We start from the raw sequence: 6,113 nt of genomic DNA on the forward strand, positions 1-6,113 counted from the left end.
CCCCCCCCAAAAAGCCCCCCCCCAAAAGCAGTCCGTCCCCCCAAACACATTAATGTCCCCTCCCTGCGGGACCCAGACACTCCTGGTACAGCTGGGACTTAGCCCCGGCGCAGGGAGGGGGCCGGTGCAGCCCCATTTGCCTGATCGACTTAAGCCTCCATTGCATTTCTGCGGCGAGGTCCCGCCCTAATTCCCCCCCCCCCCCCACACACACACTAATTGCTCCTGATGCCCCCTAATGAAAATCGCAGCTCCCAGGTGTTAAAAGTGGCATTAGGGCGTCTCATTAAGAAAGACGACTTGGCCACTTAATCCCAGCAGATAAACCCGAAAATCTCATAGCGGCCTCGAAAACTAGGAAGCTTATGACACAAACGAATCTTTTAACATTGTCGATGCCCTTTGCACAGGGAGCAGGCATCCCGGGGGGGGCCGGGTCGAGGCTCAGCTTGGCCTTGGTGATGGGAGCAGCAGTGGGTTTTTGGGGCCAGGGAACGTGGGGTCCTGGCCCTGGATGGGGGGACTCAGGGCACCTGGGTCCTGCCGCATTGCCACCCAGCCGTCTGCCTCAATTTTCCCATCTGTAGCCCTGGGCCAGGCGCCCCTGTCCCTGCTCTGAACCCCATCCCCGAAGGCGCCGGCAGCGCAGGTGGTCCCAGAGGCTCCCGAGGAGACGGCCATCTGCTGCCAGCCCCCACGGGGCACCTGGCTGCCCCCCGCTGCCCGGGCATCAGGGTCGCTCAGGCCCTAATCTGCGCAAAAGCAGGATTAAGGCCCGGCCTCGCTGTCTCGCACCTTGCCGCAAGTGGCTTAGCGTGTGCCATGCCGCTAGGGCTGGCAGCGGGATGGGGACCCTGTCAACGCCCCGGAGCTCATGTCTTGCCTTCAGAGCACAGCAAAAAAACAAACAAGCAAACATCTTAAAATAGGCCCAAAATAGAGGCCCGCCCCCCCCCCCCAGCACCCCGTGGCCTGGGCTGTGGCCCTTGATAAGCACTTCTGAGTCACAAGAAGACCAAACAGCTGTGTGCGTATTTTTAATATATATTTTATTTTTTTTAAAGCCCCCCCCAAAAGTGCATTTTTTATTATTTTATTTTTTTTTTTCTCGTCTCCCACACTTTATAAAGAACTATCAAAGTTACAATCTATGGAATGTCTTTTCTGTGCTTTTCTCGCCTCGCTCATTTACCCAGATACCACAAAAGTAGTTTACACATAAAACCGATGAACCTTGCGAGTGCTTTATATAGAGAATCTCTTTTGTTTTAATAGATTATATATAAAGACGCAGGAAAAAAAAAAAAAAAAGTGGCCCCATCTCGAATATCCTCTCTGCCTCCTGGCATCGAATCGGTTAGTTTCTGGGCAGGGGTTGGGATAACTGCTCATCTGCCCGCCCCAGAATAAAGTTGAATCTCTCGGTGTGTGTATATATATATATAATTTTAGAAAACATTACTTCAATGCAGCTTCTTGCTACTTTGTCCCAGGCAGTACAAACGCTAATCCCCCCCTTCCCATCCCTCCCGGTTCCTAAGAAAACTAAATCCTGTGACAACTCACTAACTGCTCTTTAAAAAGTGTTCCTCTTTTATTTAAATAAAACTTTCATAATAAATCGAAAATATAAATAGATATATATATATTTTTTTAAATAGTCGAATCAGGCCTCTCGCTCACTCCTGGGGGGGGGGGTTGGTTAAGCCAGGCAGTTTGGGGGGCCGGGATGCACTGCCGGGGGGGACCCTCCGCTGCGACCCCCCCCCCCCCCAGATGCTGACACAGAAGGGGATGGGGGGGGGGGAAAGAGAAATTAAGCCCTTTTCCTGCAGAAGAAAGATATTTCCCCCCCCCCTCCTGTCCCCTGGCACCCTGCCATGGTTCCCGCAGGTCTCACTAGTGCAAAGAGCAGCTGTGCCAGGGGCGTGGACCCCCCCACCACCACCCCAGGCCCTGGGGGTTATATATATATATATATATATATTTGTTTGTTTGTTTGTTTTGGAGGCGATTCGGGGTGTCCCCAGAGCCAAGGCAGCGTTGGGCTCGCTATTGGCCCCACGGACACAGGTGCCGGAGGGAGCCGGAGCGGCAAGGCCGGCCTGGCCCCCCCCCCCCCCCCATTTTCCTCTTCCCCTTTCCCACAAAAAAAGACCGGGAAGGAGCCCAAAGCGCCACCCGGCTACATTCAGCGGGGCCCTGGGGCCACCAGCCCGCGGCGGGGGCCTTCACGTCCTCCCGCCCGGCGGGAAAAGCCTGAACCGGCCCCAAAATGGCCGCCAGGCTCTGCGCGGCCCTGCCAGCGGTGCGAGGCTCAAGGCGCCATGTGCGCAGGTGCCCAGCTCTCGCGGCACTGCGACGGCACGGGGTGGTTTCTGTACCACGAAATCAAAGCAGGCAGAAATCACTCCTCTTTTTTTTTTTTTTTTTTTCCTCGCTGTGTGGCGTTCGTTTTGACTTTTACATTTGCTTTGAAAGGAGCTGGGGTTTTTTGTTTTATATCCATCTGGCCGCTATACGTGTGTATATATATATATATATATATATACACACACACACACGTATTTTTTATATATATATATATATATATATATATACACATACATATATATTTTTTCCTTTTTCCTCTCATTGCTTTCTCTTTTCCTGAAAAGTCGGAATTCAGCAGTATCTTTGGCAACACTTTATCACAACCTGAATTGGAAAAAAATAACGACGGCAACGACGACGAGAAGAAAAAATCAACGCTTATATACAGTCTACGATTGCGGGGAGGGGGGGGGCGCGGAGAGAGGCTCGCATGCACTATTATTTCCCTCACGGGCTGTTACGCAGATTAAAGGAGGTTAAGGCAGATGTACGCGGAGCCCGGGTCTCGCTCCGCGGCGCCGGGGCACAAATCGCTCGGGGAGGGCCAGGGAAGGGGAAGGGGGGGGGGGTCATTCGTATATATTTATTTTAGTGCAAACTCACCGAGGCTTGTGCTAAAGTGTCGCCAGCAAACGATGCCTCCATCTAGGGTGGTGGGGGGCTGCCACCTCCAAGCCCCCCCCCAGCTCGCTGCTCAAGGTGAAAGCCTGGCGGCTCCCAGCCCGGGTGCGGCATCTCCGCTCGGAGGAAATGGTCAGCCGGCGGCTCCCGGAGGCAGCGCTGCGCCCGCTGGGAGATGCCGGCAAGGGGAGGTTAGAGCCAGAGAGAGAGGCCGTGGTTACAGGGTTAGTGTGCAGGCAGCGACAGGGCGCCGCAGCCGTGTTGCTTCGGCGCGGCGCCAGGAGGTGGGGATGCTCTCTCTCCACTGGGAATCCTGAGACTATTTCTCTTTTTTTTTCTTTCCTTTTTTTCTTTTTTTTTCCTTTTTTTCCTTTTTTTTTTTTTTTTTTTTTTTGCTGTCCACATCGGGGTGGGATGAGAGGTTGGTTCATTTCCAAAGTGGCCGAGGGTGGTTTGGAGAGAAACACAAGTTTTAAAAGGGTGCTGGAGGGGGAGGGGGGGAAGAGGAGATGGGGAAAGAGGAGTAGTAACACAAACTAGAAAAGAGATACCACAACTTTTGATTACAATAAAGAACCTCAAGTAACTGTCTATTTACAAGTCCACGCTAGTTTTTGCATATGCAAGAGGTAGCCAGTGCTAAGCAGAGGTTCAGCCCTAGAAGTGGCGGTGGGTAAAACCCATCGGCGCCCGGGGCCGCGGCACCTGGTCACCCCCCGCCGCCCCCTTCCCTTGCCCCCCGAAGCTGGGGGGGCTCTGGCCCCAGCTCTGTGCTGCTCCAAGGCACCCACCAACTTAGGGGCTTTGCAAAATTCCCCCCCACCCCCCCCCAAAGCCTGGAGCCCTCCAGGAGCTTCGGCAACGAGGAGCTGCCTGCGGGGTTTATCTGGTGGCCCCAGATGGTTGCTGCCAGGGTGAGAGGGGATGGGGTGGGAGCTGCCGGCCCAGGCGGCAGCACTGGCGTCCGGCTGCCTGGCCGCAGATTGAGAGTGGCAGCCTTCGACACCCTGTGCCAAATTTGGGAGGGTGCATGGGGACCAAGGGTTTTGCTCGATGCTGGGAGGCCGGAGATGCAACGCCGGAAAATCGCCAGCAGAGCAAAGCTGCGGGTGGGCGAAGTGGCTCTTTGGCCCGGGAGGAGCACAGGGGCCACCAAAAACCATCTGCATCCCCCAGGAGCCTCCCCAACGCGCCATCGGCAAAGGGGCCGCAGCCGGGAGGGCTTTTCACTTGCGGGGTTCGCCAGAAGCTGCGCAGCCTCTGCCGACCCCTAACGGGCACCGTTTTTGGGGAAAAGCACCGGGGCGGCCTCTGCCAGGTGCTCTTCCCCAGCTGAGCGCCCCTGTCCTGCCAGGGGCACAGGCCGAGGCGTCCCCGGGAGGGAGCTGGGAGAGACATCTGGACTAGCACTGGCTATAAGACATTTAAGAACCAAAAAAAAAAAAAAAAAAAAAAAAACCAAAAAAACAAAAGGGGGGGCGGGGGGAGGGAGGGGGAGAGAAATGAACAATACACAAAAAAACAAAACAAAACCATGATTCCTGCCTAAAATTCAAGCTTCCGTTTTTGTGAAGTGCAATGACTTCTGAGGGTCTATTTTCAGGGCATGTCACAGAACCTAATTAGCATCGTTCCTCACACTGGACACCTTTCGGCTTTTATTACTCCATGAAATATATCTTGGATTCTGCCTACGGTATTTTTTTTTTAAATATATATATATATATACACATTTTTCTTACAAAAATAAATTTAGAATTTTTTTTAATAATAATTTTTTTCCGTAGAAGTTGGTTTCGACTTGTAAACATGTTTTGCTTTTGCTTTTTAAATTAAGATAAAGTGATCTCAAAGTACCCGTTCCATCGCAAAGTGCTAAGACTTCTTTTTTTTTATTTTTTTATAATGGTTTTTTATTTTTATTGCTTTTTCTGCATTAAATAAACATCCATCTCTCCCCCACCCCCACCACTCAGCCCTCCCCCCATCACACACTCCCCTCTCACTCCCTCTCCAAAATACATTCGGCCAAACCTGCTCTTGCTTTGAAAGTAAAAACAAACACCAAAAGGAGGAGGAAAAAAAAAAAAAGGAGACTCTAAAAAGTGCTTTCAAAATAAAAGGACTAAAATCTCTTTTCATTTCAAACTGTGCATTTAGAAAACAGGTGACTGGCTGAAAGGTGCCTTTTCTACCATCCTCTGCCAACCCGGAGGGGGATGTGCTATCACACTCCCATATATTCATCTTTATAGCCATATATCGTCTCTCTCTATATATATTTAGGAAATAGGGGCTGGGAGCAATCGGTGGGAGACGTCTGGGCTTGCGCCGCCAGGGCTGCACGCTGCCAGCGAAGCCACGTGTGGCCCGGATGCGTGTGACATGCACCGATGTAAGTCAGAGCTCAGCGCGTGCCCCCGAAGCAGCCTAAAACGGCCCCGCTGGGGCCGCAGGAGCGGGGTCCGGCCGCCCGCCACGCGCCTCAGCTCCCAGCCGGTCGCTCCCACAGCATTTTTTTATTTTTTTGGTACAGAAAGCGGGTGCTGGGCACCGCTCTTTCTCGCAGCTGGCGGAGGAAGAGGAGGAGGAGGCAGCGGGCCCCCGGCACCACACTTCCAGCGTCGGCGAGCCCAATAAATAACACGGCACCCGCATTGCGGCAGCCCCCAGCCGCCCTGCGCCACGCGGCCAACCCGGCCCCGGTGCCATCAAGGACCGGCCGCCGCTTGTTTCTGCCCCTCCTGCTCTCCCTGCCCGAGGCCTCCTTCCCCTTTAAGGGAGACCTCAAATAACCTTTTTAAAAAGGAATCTGCCATTTTTAGGCGCTTTTTCGGGTGTGCAGGAACACTACGCTCTATCAAGTGCCAAAAAGCTCGGGAAGGGGGGGTTATCCCCATCCCAAGAACTTCCTCCGTGAGCCACCGGGGCGAGCACTGCGGGAGGACCCAGCGCCACCGGACAGGGACGGCTGGAAGTGCTGCATCCTGGCGCGGGCGCCCGGCGGGGACCGTCCCTGCGCCGCTGCCAAGCCCGGCCCCGCGAGCGAGCGAGCGAGGCTGAACTGCCCAGCTTAAGGCCTGCTTGGATCAACCGCGGTCCGAGCACCGATCCCTGAG

This window comes from Apteryx mantelli, chromosome 30 (assembly GCF_036417845.1).
Source record: "Apteryx mantelli isolate bAptMan1 chromosome 30, bAptMan1.hap1, whole genome shotgun sequence".
NCBI lineage: Eukaryota > Metazoa > Chordata > Aves > Apterygiformes > Apterygidae > Apteryx > Apteryx mantelli.